Below are 14,867 nucleotides of genomic sequence, written 5' to 3'. Positions count from 1 at the left end.
CTTTTCTATTCCAATTCTGCAATCAGCCCACCGCGATTGGTAAAAAAACTATACTTTCTTGGACCCCCCCCCCCATTTCACCTGTCTGTCACGCGACGTCACGAAAACCGCAATAGCTCTCCATTTGATATTACGTGCACACACTGATGATGCATAATTTGACCGAACAAAACAAAAATAGTTATTTCTGATTTGACGCCTTTTTGCCATTAGCCTTCGGCTATTGGTCAAAAGTTTTCGGGCAGCACCCACTTCACCTGCCTCTCACGCGATGTCAGAAAACCGCAAGAACTTACCGCGTCAAAGTGACGCGTACGCGTTAAAGATGCATTATTATTCCGAAGAAAGCGGAATTTTCTCCTGAATAGCCGCAGGCTGCCCCATTCTGAAAGGAATTAAATATGGCTGCCACCGATCGCTCCGGTACTGGCTACTCGCCCCTGCCGGAGAGCATGGGTTTATTTGCGTCTAATAAAACTTTTTGCATGGCCGTGTAACGTTTCCGAGAACTTTTGACACGTTTACAGCCTCATTCTGCCAACTCTTCTTTGTTGAGGATCTGTTTTAGCGTCATTCTTTAGCTTTCGTTGAATACCGCCGCGATTGTCAACGAGCCACCACAAGCTAAGAAAAAGCAGACCGATCCCAGACGCCGGCACCACCCTCTTCATCCGGTTATCGATATTCAGTGCAGTGGCTCGGCCGCATCGAAACCCTCTCCACTTGAGCGTGCGCCTCGCCTCTTTTAAGTTAATTAGATATGACAAGCCGGTCAGTGCAGGCACTGTTACTCCTTTTTCAAGCAAACAAAAGTGACCTCCTATGCACGAGGGGAGCATTTGATTGGTTCGTTCAGACAACGCTGCGGGGGACCGCCCGATGCTTGCGTCTGCGGTTACGCAAATTTGACCTCAGGAGATTGGAATAAAAACGTATTGGAATAGTTTTACGTTATACGGCCCCCAGTTGCACATGTCTTCTTGCAACTAACCGGTTGTCCAAGTTGTCTAATCAGCATGACCGCACAAGTCAGCAGCCAGAATTCGCGATGTGGAGGAAAGCGGCAGAGAAGGCGTCTATTTAAGGTGTGCTTTGCTTACTAATGCAACATAGTGATTAGGTTTCAACGTGACTTTGCTAATCTGCTTTTAAAATTTTATTATAAGGCTATGTGCTCCTCATTGAACGAAGTCATATTGCTCTTGAGAACAGAGCTATCAATGTAGCTCAAACAAATTGTTTTAAAATGTCAAAGAGGAAGCTTGTGCCATTATTGTGGCTTAAGCGAAAGGGTTCTACATTGGGATTCGCAATAATTCGGCTGGATCCACAGCGCTGCGCTTTGTCCCAAAAAGACGTCCTTACTGATCGCTGTTAATTTGATACCTTCTGTTAAGTCTCTGAAAGATTCAGTGCCATCCAACTTTGTTAGAGCAGATGACTTGCGAAGCTGGGTATAGTGACGACTTCATTGATTTAATAATACGTGGTGATTACTATATTGATTGAATAAAGACACATACACGTGAATCAGGGGTTCTGCCATCTTTTATTTTATTTTGTTATCATAGTGATCATCGCTTTGTGGTCACCATGGTCGACGGCCGTAGGCTCAACCACAATGCTGGAAAGATTTCTAGGAAACGCCAAGTCTGTACATGGCAGATGACGCGTTGTTGGTACACTGGCATGTGTATAGCGTTCAATGCCCAACCTATCCTCCTCGCTCTATTCGGGGTGCCGTCGAGCATCGCGCATACACTTGGCGTTGGCAGCACACTCGTCATCCGTGGTCTTCGTCCACCGCCGCGGCGCCCATTCCCGTTGCTGTTCGGGAAGGCGATCTTCACGCAGCTGTCCTTCGTCGGAAGGAATGCGGCTACGCGACGGTCCAGGCCCGTCGGCGGACGCGCGCTCGCCGTCAGCCGCTTCCCGCCGCCAATTGCCGCGTCTGCTCACACCGTCGCTCTTGCAAAGCACGCTGATCTTCCTCGGTGCGCACAATACATGTCCTACCCATAGCGCAGCCGGAACGCAACAGCTTATTCCTATCGTCGAGTGGGTCTACCCTGTAACACGGAGACAGAACTCCTATTTCCCGCAGCCCACGCCTCCATCGCCAAGAGAGCGTTTGCTGCCCTTCTCGACTTTTTTGTCGACACACAACTGAGAGCGCGGCTATAAGCCCCGCATTGCTTCTTCTTCTTTTTCAACCCTCTTGTCTTTTTTTTTCCGCCCTCTTTCATTCTCTCTAATCTTTTTCTCCCCACTTCCCCTACCCTGTGCAGTGCTGTTGAGGTGTCCTCCTTTGAGAGACAGTTACGGCACTGCACTTCTCTCTTCCTTTCACCTAATAATCACTACACAACAGCTTATAGCGTCGCCAGGCGATGTTGACGTCACAGTAAAGAGGCGCACATATTATGTTGGACTATAATCGCGCCTCTAGCGTTTGTAGCTCAGAGTTATTGTGGCGCGGGCGAGCGTCGCTGGGCACCGGGCGCGTCGGAGTGCTTGACTTAGCTATATTGATTTCTTGGTCTACGCGAACCTCTTCTACGCATGAAGGCAAAACGGAAACCTAGCCATATACAGCTTCGCTGCAAAATTTCCTGAGCGCGTGTAGCATACTCTGCGAACACGCTCAATTGCTACTAACAGCGGCTCATCCTGTCGAAGACGCTGGCTTGCCCGCAAGAAATTAATAAAGTTGTTCTATGCCGCTTGTCGATGCATGTGTTCATTGCGTATTGGTAATATCATTGAGTAACGCTAGTTCAATGTACTGAAGTAGGGTCCGCGCTCCACAAGCGGCAGCGGCAGGAGTCAGGTGGCGGAATCCAGGGGCTCGGGGACGCGGTCATTGCTCTGTGCTTCTGCATTAGAACACGGCCTGAACATTGCGAAATCATTGCGCTGAAGGTGTCTTGCAACCACAGTGTAAGATATACACTCTTATATCCATGGAGGAAGGAATAACCTCAGTGCCCTTCCACTCTGTGTACAAGGATGACCAGCGAAGCTGTGTATGTGGGCCCCTTAATGGCGAACTGCACCTCCGCCGCGGGTCGGCCGGGCATTGCATTAGCTTAGGGATCGGCCCACGTATGGAGAGTGCTTAACGCCGGCTTCACCTCCGCCTCGGATCGTCCCGGTATTGCACTATCTTCGTGATTGGCCCACGTATGGGTAGCTTTGCGTCTACACGCGGACACTATCCTGGGGAATTAGCACTTAACAGCTTCGATGTAAAAATTAGGGTTCCTTCCTCTTTCATAGAAATCCGTACAACACGAAACTGAGACGTGTCTTCACAGAAGCTGTTGCATCTTTGCTTCGTGAACTCACGGTTCGCTGCAGCGAAAAGTGCACGATTTGCAGGCCGCCGACAGCGTTTGAGCTTTGCTTGGCGCACGGCGTCCTGTTGGCGAGTGGCGTCCGGCGGCCGAGTCGCTTTGGCGACAGTACGATCAATTTGATCCGACTCCGTAGTGTCTTCGGCAGCCAGTTGAGTTAAGACGCGCTCAGCTTCAGGAGTGCGAGTGGCAGAGTTCGTAGAGTGCGCCGCGAGCGCGCGAAGGTATTCTGCTTCACGCTGGTGTGTCTCGCCGGACGAAAGCGAGACTCGCCCGTAGCAGTTTTTTCGTTGTTGTCATAGTAACCGAAGCAGTAGGCGGCGTGTAGGAGGAGGAGTAGATTTTAATGAACAGAAAGAAGGAGAGGTCGGCCTGGAGAGCGTGTCTCTAGCCTGCTACTCCTCACTGGGGAAAGGGGAAGTGGGAAATACAGGGAAAGGTAGGTGGCGGGTGAGTATGTTATGGTACAATGAGATACTATGTACACGTTGTCCAATATGCGGATGCGCATTGTAGACGTAATGCACGTAAGACTAATCTTGTCCATACCCAGTGAAAGGTAGATGGCGGGTGATTATGTTATGGTACAATGAGATACTATATGAACGTTGTCCTATATGCGGATGCGCACTGTAGACGCAATACACGTAAGAATAATCTTGTCCATACAAAAAGTAATATTCCCAAAAAGTTCTTGCGCAAACACATTTCGTACTGACTGCACGTCTCGCAGCTTCTAGAGGCGATCGTCTAGATCAGTCTCACTTAGAAAGTTCAAAAGTGATCTTATGGCACGTTGGGCACAGTGAACACTCCTCCACGCGCCCAAAAGCTTTCCTTCTGAAAAGGGGCGGGAGTCCAAGCTGTCAACTGTAGATTTGAGTGTTCTTCGTTCGGCCGCATATTGAGGGCACACGCAAAGTACGTGAGCTATTGTCTCGAGAGTGTGACAGACGCTACATTCAGGGTCCCGTGCTTGTGAGTGAGTGAAGAAACTTTTATTGCAGGTCCGGCGAGGACGCGAACTCGTCGCGTACCTGGCTAGTCCCACGTCGGGACCGGCAGGTCTAGCCCACCGGCCCGGTCGCGGGCACGCCGGACAGCCAGGATTTGCTTTTCTAGAGCGGGGCTACGCAGAAGCGAGTCCCACTCCTCCTTGATGAACTTGGGGTATGTCGACCCGCACTCCCACAGCATGTGCTCTAGAGTGGAAGTCTGCCCGCAGGAGGGGCAGGCGTCGTCGCGATACACGTCCGGGTAAGCCTCGTGGAGAACGGACAGACACGGATACGTACTGGTCTGCAGAAGCCTAAGCGAAACGGCTTGCGCCCTATTCAGCTTGGGGTGAGGGGGTGGAAAGACCCTTCTAGACATGTAGAAGAATTTAATAATCTCGTTGTGAGTAGCGGGAGCGTCCCTGTGGCCGTAGGGAGGAGGGGAGTCGGTGCTTCTTGCAGAGGAAGCGCGGTCGGTGAGTTCACGCGCAGCCTCGTGAGCAGACTCATTGAGGTTCGGGGGAGCACCCTCGACCTACCCTACGTGAGCTGGAAACCAGTGGATTGAATGATGCGTGAGAGCATATCGACTCGAGCTGCTAAGAAGACGAGCAGCTTGCTTGGCGATGCAACCCTTCTGAAAAGCCCTAACTGCCGTTTTGGAATCGCTATATATCTCGGACCCACGACCGTCTAGCAGGGCGACGGCGGCTTGCTCGGCGACTCCGGGGTCTGAAGTGCGAATGGAGGCGCAATTGGAAATCTTGCCGCTAGAGTCGACCACAACGATGGCAAAGGTCTTCCCATCGCTGTACTCCGTGGCGTCGACGAAGCTTGCTATGTCTCGTTGCTTGATATGTTTCAGGATGGCTGCTGCTCTGGCCTTGCGCCTGCCCTCGTTATCGACGGGATGGACATTTCGGGGCACAGGGGCCACTTCGAACTTGTCTCGAATGCATCTAGGGATCGGGGTAGTGACCATCGGGAATCCCGCCGGTTGGTAACCCAGCTCTTCAAGGATGTGTTTACCTGCCGCTGTGGTGCTCAGGCGATCCCGTGCTTGTCCAATCTTGTGAAGGTATCGGTGGGTGTATGCCACACCCAGCCGTAATCGATGAATGAGTGTTTCCTGGCTTCTCCGCAACCGAAGTGGAAGCCGGAATTGTGATCCAGCGTCAAGTCTATGAAGGCGCTCTTGTCGATGTTGGGGTTGTCCCAATGTCGTGCCGTAGAAGTTTTAAGGGAGGTATGGAGCAAGGCGTTAATGTCATACCGGGAAAAATGAATTTTTATAATAGTTCCGCCAGTGTGCGCCTTTCTTGCTTCCGCGTCAGCCTGTTCGTTTCCAGCTATTCCATAATGACCGGGAATCCACTGCAGCACGATGGTATGCCCGGAGTGAGACGCCTCAGCAAGTAGAGATATGATGTCATGAACCAGAGGACTATATGCGGTTCTGTCACTCATATAATTGCTGATGAGTTGCAGTGCTGGTTTTCAGTCACAGAACACTGTCCACTTCTCGAGACTCTGTTGCAGTATGCAGCGAACTGCTTCTCGAACTCCGGTCAACTCAGCTGCTGTAGACGACGTCCTGTGTCCTATCTTCAATCGTTGTGCGATCCCCATTCCTGGCACCGTGTAGGCCGCCGCGGAAGAGGTCTGTGTCACAGAACCATCTGCAGAAACATGTTCGTAATATCCATACATGTAAGCAATGTATGATAGTGCGAAATGCTTGAGCCCAGCAAGCGGCATCTTCGACCTTCGTTATTCCAGGGATTGAGAGTCTCACCGTTGGCTTTGCCATCGTCCAGAGTGGAACTTGGGGTATGTCATACGGTTGGAAGTCCGACGGCAATAAGTCTTGCTGCGACAACACGGCTTCTGAGTAGGCAGACACAGACCGTACGCTTGTGACGCTCCTGAGTGGATGATTCCGGTGTCTGGTCAGTAGCCTTAGATGCTCTCGCAATGGCTCATGTTGCAGATAAACTCGAGCTGGGCACGCACGTGCCTCTGCAATCGTGCCCCAAGTAGACGCACATCGTGGTAGTCCAGGGCAAATTCTCAGTGCACCAGCCTGAGCACTTTCAAGTGTGCGTACAGCAGTTGTACAAATCCGAGAAAGTACAGGCGCACTGTAGCGGAAGTAGCCAATAAAAAGTGCCTGGTAGAGCTGCAGAAGAGATGACTTGGATGGGCCCCATAATTTTCCAGACATATGTCGAATGATCTGAGTAAAGCTGTCTAGCTTTTTTCTTAATTCAGAGAGGTGCTTCGACCAAGATAAGTCACGGTCGATGATGACTCCGAGAAACTTGTAGTGGGTTACTGAAGGTATAATCTTCCCATCAATCATAACGGGGTAGCAGGCCATTGACTTCCGTGTAAATGCCATGGACACACTTTTTTCCGGTGAGAGCTGCAGTCCGCGACTGTTTAGGTATGTCGACGTTATCGACACCGCGCGCTGCAGCTTCGTTTGCACTGCTGAAGCACTGCTGAAGCATGTTGAAGCTGCACTCCGCAGGCGACGAGGCGCCACAGGCTAATCCGACGGGAAAGACAAACCATGTGGGCAAAGTGCCAACACCAGGCTATACCGCTTTGGAGCCTCCGCTGCGCTGTGTAATGCAGTGCTGTGGCTACAGTAGCGCTCCCTGTCGGCGCGCCTTCGTCTCACGATGCAGTACTTCGCTTCACAGCTCCTATCTCCATCTCACTTGCAGCACTGCCGAAGGTTCAAAGCTTGCCTAGGTAATATGCTTGCGCTAAAGTATATGGTTCCGGACGTAACTGGCTGATTATTGGGTATACACTAGGGAGATTTTATTTTTGATCGCTACATAATACGGTATAGCGATACGTGACATGTTGGGATCTTTGCGCATGCACGACCGTATACCGACGATTACTGTGGTAGTTACCGCTGGTAACCGTAATAGCCAACGTGGCAACGTGGCAACATGGCAGCACCCATACAGTGCCACCCGCTTCTATCCGAATTCGCGCTTGTTACTCGCTCTCCGCCTTGTCAGCAACAAACAAGCGGCCATATCCGTCATCGCTAAGTCTCATCTCTAGCTGAGGTCAAATCATTAGGTATGTTTTGTCGTAACTATTGAGATCGGTTATCTTCACACTGCTGGCACTACAGACACGGCACCGAGCCGGAAAAATGGTTTGATTTCTGGTTATGAGATGGTGCCACAGTATTCGCACTGGTGGTGCTTTGACGATGCGGAACTCTATAAGTGCCTAATTGCTCCCTGCATCATTAATTTACTACCGCACTCTTGCATTGTGCGTGATGATGGTAGCGAGAAACACCAAGTAGACCCTGAACAGACGCTGTGGTGCAGGTAAACATTTGTGAGGGCATTCGCCCGTAGTACTCGCTTAGGAGGCTACGGGTAAGTGCAGGAAAATCGTACAGGTAAAGCAATGCGCTGTCGTCACATGCATGTAAACGCAGCTTACGCGTACAAAAATGACTGTTGATTAACCATTGATATATTGTTGGGCAATTGTTGAAACAACGGACTTCAACAAATTTTCAAGAGCAATTGAGTTCACTCAATCTTTGCACAACGATATTACCGTTGAGTGTTCTCCATAAACAACTTATTGGGTAATTCGTGTTGATTTTTCTAGTTGTTTTTTTTTTTTTTGTTGTGTAGCAGTTGACTCCAATATACAATAATTAGGACTCGCACATGAAGACATTCCAAAAATTTATTGCGAAGTGTACCAACCTCATTCCTGTCACGTTGCGGCAGGTAGGTTCTTTTTTCGCCTCGCTTTCATTAAAAGAAAATAATGTGTGACCGATGGGCTGGAATCGAACGTCGGTCGTCGAGCCCGGTACTCTAACAATAGGCCACGAGCGCGCGCATACTCCGCTCATTCGAAAGCCAGTAAGCTCTCAAATGCTTGGCGCGTGCGCCGCGTGCCACTTCCTCGTGCTGTCGCTACAGCTGGCGCTTTGAAGCGCCTATATCCGGGACCACCCCACTTTCGTAGCCGTTTTCGCTGCGTAAAAACTGCAACGTTAGACTAGATTCATTACCGCCCAGGATCATAACGATTTATTTCTTCACCGGTGTACAAATGCCATCGTCGTTTTAACATACACTAGATGACATAGTCATTGGTACGATCCAAAATGAGCACGTTTCGGGGAGCAGAAGAACGCGAAATTCACTTGCAAACACGGTGACTAAGCGCATGTGGAGTTCCCCAAAAGTAGACACGGCGGCAGTGCGGCCGGCGATAAGACAGGCGCCGATACGTGACGACGCTACCTTCGAGCATCGGACGCGCTGTGGGAACCGTAGGATGCAAGCGCGCACACGCTACAAACATACACGTGTGAGGTCTTCGAATTTCCTGCGATGTACCCTCTGTCCGTAAAGCAAATAGTTTTTTTATCCAATGTCCGTGGTACTAGAGATCAAAGAACGAACGCGCTTTGAGATCGCATTGCGCAGCCGCTATGACCATTTACTTCAAAGAGCTTCGGTTTCAGCAACAGCCGCAACAGTATCACAGCTAATCACTGTATCTGCGGCTGCTCCCGACTCTCACCTTGCAAGAAGCCCGCGATTTATTTGAGCCTCGCCGAACTGTCGTCCTCTCATCTCCCAACCTGCAGGTTTCGTATGTTCAGTTAAATAGAAGAACACTAAAGGGAAATGAAAGAAATACAGGTAACGGACTCGTATCATACCTTACATGTCACCTTGTCATTGGCAAAGGCACTACGAACTATTTTAAAACCGTTACTTTTCTAAAAATAGCAAAATTAGTAGTAATTCTTATTTCTAGGTGGCGCTACAAACGTCAAGGTAATGTTCGTGTGTGTGTGTGTGTGTGCGCGTGCGTGTGCGCGCGCGCGCACACACGCGCGCACACACACGCTGCTTAGGTTAGTGGACGAAAAATTACTGCTCATTAATTAGCGGTTTTTCAGTGCCATTATTTTGTGTTTGAAAGGTTTTTATAACTCAATACGATAGTGAAGCTGTGAACGGCTTTCGGACTCAGTTACTTGATTGCAGTTGTGCGGTGGTTCACGCCTCGTGCTTTTTGATGAAAGTATTTTTTTCTTTTCCGACATCATGACGCACATTTTAGTGAAATGCTTTAACGACGATAAGTGGGACGTTTATCCGCTGAAGTCGTTGGCTCAACCAGCTACTAGTCTTCGACTGATGTGCGAGCCTGGTTGTTTTGATGAGTTGCGTGGCAGAGGTCATGATGCCTGTTGGAGAGAAGGCACCCCGAAACAGTCGCAGCCGAACTTCTTCAGATAGATAAGTAATCTCGTTTCCTTGAGCACGTAGCCTTTTTTTCTATTTTGACATTGACAAGCGTGAGATGTTAAGCACACCGTTCACTTTCTTCAAGTAAACCGCATGCCCCGGAGCAAAAGCGCGCGATACTAACTATCGCTGCCGCCGTCACTTCATTTGAAACAATGGTAGGCGAAGAGGCAGCGGCGCCCCACGTGCGTAAAATTGCATTGCTTCATTTGTTCCTGTCTAACAACGGTTCCTTAATTTGTATGAGAGAACACAATTCGAACATAAGGATCGGCTTCTCTGCGCAGTGACAATTTTGTACAGTGGCCACGTCATCTTTCATAGGGGCTCACGTGGGCCGTCTACGCGCTTGTTATCGCGTTCCGATACGTGAGAGGCGCGCTGCCTTTCAAAATATTTAGGCAGGCACTGCGAACTTAGAAGAACCGTGACAAATAATTGTGCAGCAGGTGTGCAGCTGTGCTACGCTTGTACGACACTCGTACCGGAAGGCAGTGTTGCACTTCACGTTTACGCATTTCGTAACTATGGCGGCCGCCGTGGCAATTTGGGGCTCGAGGTCGTGGATACGATTCCTGCAGCGACCGCATTCCAAAGGAGCGGAATGCAAAAGCGCTCGTGCTTTGTGCATTGTACGCACGTAAAAATTTCCAGGAAATCAAAATTAATACGGAGTTCCCAACTACGTCCTGCCTCTTAATCCGATCGTTGGTTTCGCACGTAGGACATAATTATTTTATTTTAATCCGTAGTGGCTCATCGTATACCATACGGTTAGTGTGATCACCTTTTGTGCCGTAGCGGTTAAGCGCACCTCGATTTAGGTTGCGGCTAATGATGCGGCGCACCGCAAAATATATTTAGATATAGATTTGCGGAGAACGGCCAACCGCTTAGTCAGCTTCCGCGCGGTGACTGTAAACGGGTACACAGCGCATATGAACAGAGGTGTGGTGACGACGTCGGCAAAGAAGACAGCCGCCGACGGGCTCGCATTATCGCCTATCACCGCCAAAACTACCGCAGTAAGCATCTTTATCTAGCGCGGCGGGTTGCCTTTGAAGGCGTACTGTACAATTTTAATAGGCGATAACCGAAACATGCCACCGTTCTCTGCGGCCTCTGAGTTGGAGCGATCCGAATGTGCGTTGCTTGCACAAGCGAAAGGAGCGCCAATCGGCGCGTTGTCGCCTCGAGCTAAGCGTAGCACTCGAGCCCCGTTTGCGCGGCGAAGAATGACGCGTGCGTGAAGCTAGCTCACTGCGCAGACGCTACCGCGCGAAACGCGCAAGGGCCTGTACGCGACGTTCTGCAAACAAATCGCGTGGGATAATCGGAGCCACGCCGGAGCGGCTAGCTTCAAAGGAGCGGTACGTGTTCTCACTCGTACAGGCACGCTCACGCTCGCATCGCTGTCGGCGTATCTTTAGGTCATTCGTGCTGCTGGACTTCTACCCAAAGATTCGATATCTGCTTGGTATCGGCTACGCACTGTCGCGTCGTCTTTGGTTCTGCGAGAGAGCCAGGAATATTTTTGCCTGCTGTGAAACATCGCTGTGCGTGTTTTAGCTAACATTTACCGTAGCAACCCATTTCTTCCTTTTCTCGACGGCACTCGTAAAGAGTCGCAAATTTTTTCTTGCCACCATAGTGTGTACTTCTATTTCGTGTGTAGTTATGTGCAGTGTGTGCCAGATTCTTAATCCGCGTAATGTCATTTTCTCTCCGCATTCCCTTCTCACAGGTTACGCATGCAGCAAATTCCCAGGTGCTAAAGTGTTCTACGTCAAGAGCACCACGGCGTCGTGCAAGAGACACCCGTTGATATGCGGCTGATTTACTAGCAAGCTCGCATCTCTATTGCCACTCTCCATCAAGTGGGATTTTAAACTATTTTTGTGCTGCTCTGTGGTGTACTAGCTGCCGCATGGACGCTGTGAAGGCTCACTTTCGATTTGCTCTGGCGTTTAGTAGTAAAGGATGCGCTACCATTTTAGGGGACGCATTTACTTTTGTTTGTGAGAATGTTTACCAGCCTAACCAAGTGATACGTGCGTACTGTAAACAGCAGCACGAACAGAGGTGGACGACGGACGACGAAATAAGTAGGAGCACACACGAGCGCAAGCTCAACTAAAAGTACACTTTTGATGACAGAGTTTTTAAAGACACTGGTCAACTTGACAAAGGTATAAAGCCGTGCATGCGTAGCAGAAACAGCCACGTGCGACAAGAAAAAAATATGAAAAAGCCATGTCATGTAGAATAAACGTGCATGAAAAACGAGAACTATCGGACAAATCTTTCGAAAAAGCGAAATATTTGTCTGATAAGTGATACTACCCAACGAAAAATACTCTTTTGAGAACTGCAACTTTTTACCACTAAGGGAAACAGATAACTTGGTTATGCATTTGTTTCGTTTGTGATCAATAAGTATTACTTCTGGAACTCCTCTGGTGTGGCGGTATAGAGCTGAAACAACGATTGTTTCATCACAAAGACCAGAACACAAGAGGAGTTATGGAAGCTGTATTTATTGATCACAAATAAAAATTTATAAGCAAGATTTCTGTGACCCTTAGTGGGAAAGAGTTGCTGCGTTACTTCTCGTTAGTATCACTTACAGGACAAATTTCTCAGTTTTCAAGTTTTTGTTAGTTTTGACGCCCATGTTTATTCTACAGGACGTCTTTCGGTCCTTTTTTGTTGTGCCGGGCTGTTTCTGCTGCGCATCCATGGCTTTTTCTTTGTGAAGTTGGCCAGTGTGTTTAAAATCTTCGTCATCACGAATAAACTTCTAGTCGAGTGAGCGTTCATGTGTGTTCCTACTTTAATTCATCCTTCTCGCCTCTGTTCGGGTGGTTGTCGAATATAAATGTTCACCAAATTGGCGAAGTGTCCATAGAATCGATACATGAAGTTATTTGCGCTGTTTATTTCAGGAAGAACGCTATACGGTCTTCTTTGTTTATAACATTGATATACATTTTTCTAGTTCAACTTCAAGGAGTCCCCTGAGGAAGCCAATAAGAGTGATATCTTCCTTTGTGTGTAAGACATGAATTTCATCCATTCAAGGCATGACATGCCACATGCCTGTTTGTAGGTATGCAAGCATTCGTAGTTTTTAAAAATACTAAGCTCTACTTTTCGGTTCTCATGCCGCTGCTTTGTACTGTGCTGCATTCTCCAGACGCAGGAACCTTTTTTATGCGGTAGGTACATGTGTTCGTTTTGTATATATTGGAGAAAAAATTGTCGTGAGCTTAAATATGCATATATATCATTGTAATTTTTTTTTCAACACAGGTGCTGTGTCTTCCTCCGTCTTTGTGACTGCTTTGTCCCAATTTTTATGCAACTTTTTCGTATTTTATGCAATAAAATTCTGGTAGCATTTTAATAACATTTTACCTGCGCAATTGAGTCACTGGTATTTCGTATACGCATTTATTTGCGTTTTTCACTGTCTCACCAGGCTGTCCAGTCATTGGAACCTTTTCTCATCCTTTGTGACTGTTTCTGGAGTTCTTGATACTGCAAGTGCAGGTGACCATTTATTTGGCAGTTTGGAATTGTTAGCCGTGTGTTACTACCAATTTTCGATGCTAAATAATTATTTTTTCTCTTATCGTTCAAGGTATTAGCCTTGCCTTATGTCTTTATTGACTGAGGTACCACTTAGTTGCAGGGTATAGGGAAAAAGGCCCTAAAAAGTGCTCTAATTAGCTTTGTGCAAGTCCAGAAAAATTACCTGAAATTGAGCTCACAAAATTGAGGAAATGCCACCAACAAACTCTTCTGTACCCCAAATTAACATAATCAAATGGTGTACTGTTTGTTCTTGACTTGTGCCAGGGAGATAGGCTGCATTAATTACACAAAACTTTTACAAGTTTATTTGTGAAGAAAGCAAACCTGGCTCGTCAGAAACATATAATTCAGGTGTTCACCATGCCCGACAACTTTCTAGATGATGTATCGTCAATTAATGGCTAAGTTGAATGATGTTATTTTATAAAATAAATGGGCAACATGAAAATATATACATCTCGAAGACAAGAAGCTCACGCAAGTCTACTTTGGTACTCCATTAAATTTTAATCGCGGTGAAAGACGTGTGCTAAAGCTTGTATATATTTACGTGAGGTCATTTGTTCTAGGACACTGGTCCAGACGGGTTTCGGCTCTCAAGGCCTTAAGGGCTTTGCTCAAGTTCTTAAGGACATGTGAATTGTGCAAACGCCTTTGACTATTGTTGCGCGTAACATCGCGTTACTGTGTGCATTTTTCTCGTTTTTTTTTTCTTCTCTCTCCTTCTCCTTTTATTCCCTTTACCCCTTTCCTCAGCACAGGGTAGCCAGCCGGTATTTACACTGGCTAACCTCCCTGTCTTTCCTTCCCTTTTGTCTCTCTTTCTCTCTTGTTTCAAGTCTGTTATTTTGCCTTCTCACAGTCAGCCGTAGCTCTTCCTGTGATGTGTTAGTGTGCGAAACATTTTAACGTAACATATTCAGATGTCTTTTGTGTGTTCACATGCAAGCAGCTTCAAGTGTTCATGTGTTCAATGTTGGTTGTTACAAGGATATACTTAAGCCCTGCCTTTTGAGTCGCTTTGCCTTCTAGTCATAAACTTAAGCCGGAAGTGACGACCACGATGATCGTTTTAATTGAATTCATATGTATAGGTTTTTTCAGATATATTTACAATGCTAGAGTGCTGTAGGTACTAGCCTATGTCTGCAGGTTCTATGTAGTGGTGCCTTATGTACTGTAATAATGTTTCATGTGCACGCATCTTTCGTGTGAATAAACGTACTTCAAATTGATCAGTCTCTCCTTTGCTTTTGTTTGTATTTGGGAAAATTCTGAGCAGGTACCGGGGCATGCAAGTGTGAACAGCAAAGCAATTTCAATATATGAATAAAAATCCACTAGCCCAACGAAACGTCAATCATATTTCAATGGTGACTTCTGAAATCTCAATGCCATATCAACTGGGCCAGAATGTACTTTCCAGTGCTGTGGCAATAATAACTCAACAACAGGTCAACAGAACAACCACAACATCAGTTCAACGCAGAATCAATGGTAACCCAACAACCATATTACAAAACGAACAGAACGGGCCGTCTAAGCACAATGGACTTTCAATGGTAACATAACAATTATTCAAGGTTGAGATA

General features: G+C 47.7%; 1 long non-coding RNA gene across 1 annotated transcript in view; it reads left to right on the top strand.

Annotated features, from left to right (window-relative positions):
* Positions 1 to 14,510, top strand: part of LOC129387258 (uncharacterized) — a 29,784-nt gene extending 15,274 nt beyond the window's left edge. The window contains exon 2 of the long non-coding RNA XR_008614515.2: positions 11,423 to 14,510. This is a non-coding gene — a long non-coding RNA (uncharacterized lncRNA). The remainder of the gene's footprint in view (positions 1 to 11,422) is intronic.
* Positions 14,511 to 14,867: the final 357 nt, after the last annotated feature.

Source organism: Dermacentor andersoni, chromosome 2, assembly GCF_023375885.2.
Source record: "Dermacentor andersoni chromosome 2, qqDerAnde1_hic_scaffold, whole genome shotgun sequence".
NCBI classification, from domain to species: domain Eukaryota; kingdom Metazoa; phylum Arthropoda; class Arachnida; order Ixodida; family Ixodidae; genus Dermacentor; species Dermacentor andersoni.
This window is presented reverse-complemented; position numbering and strand designations above follow the sequence as displayed.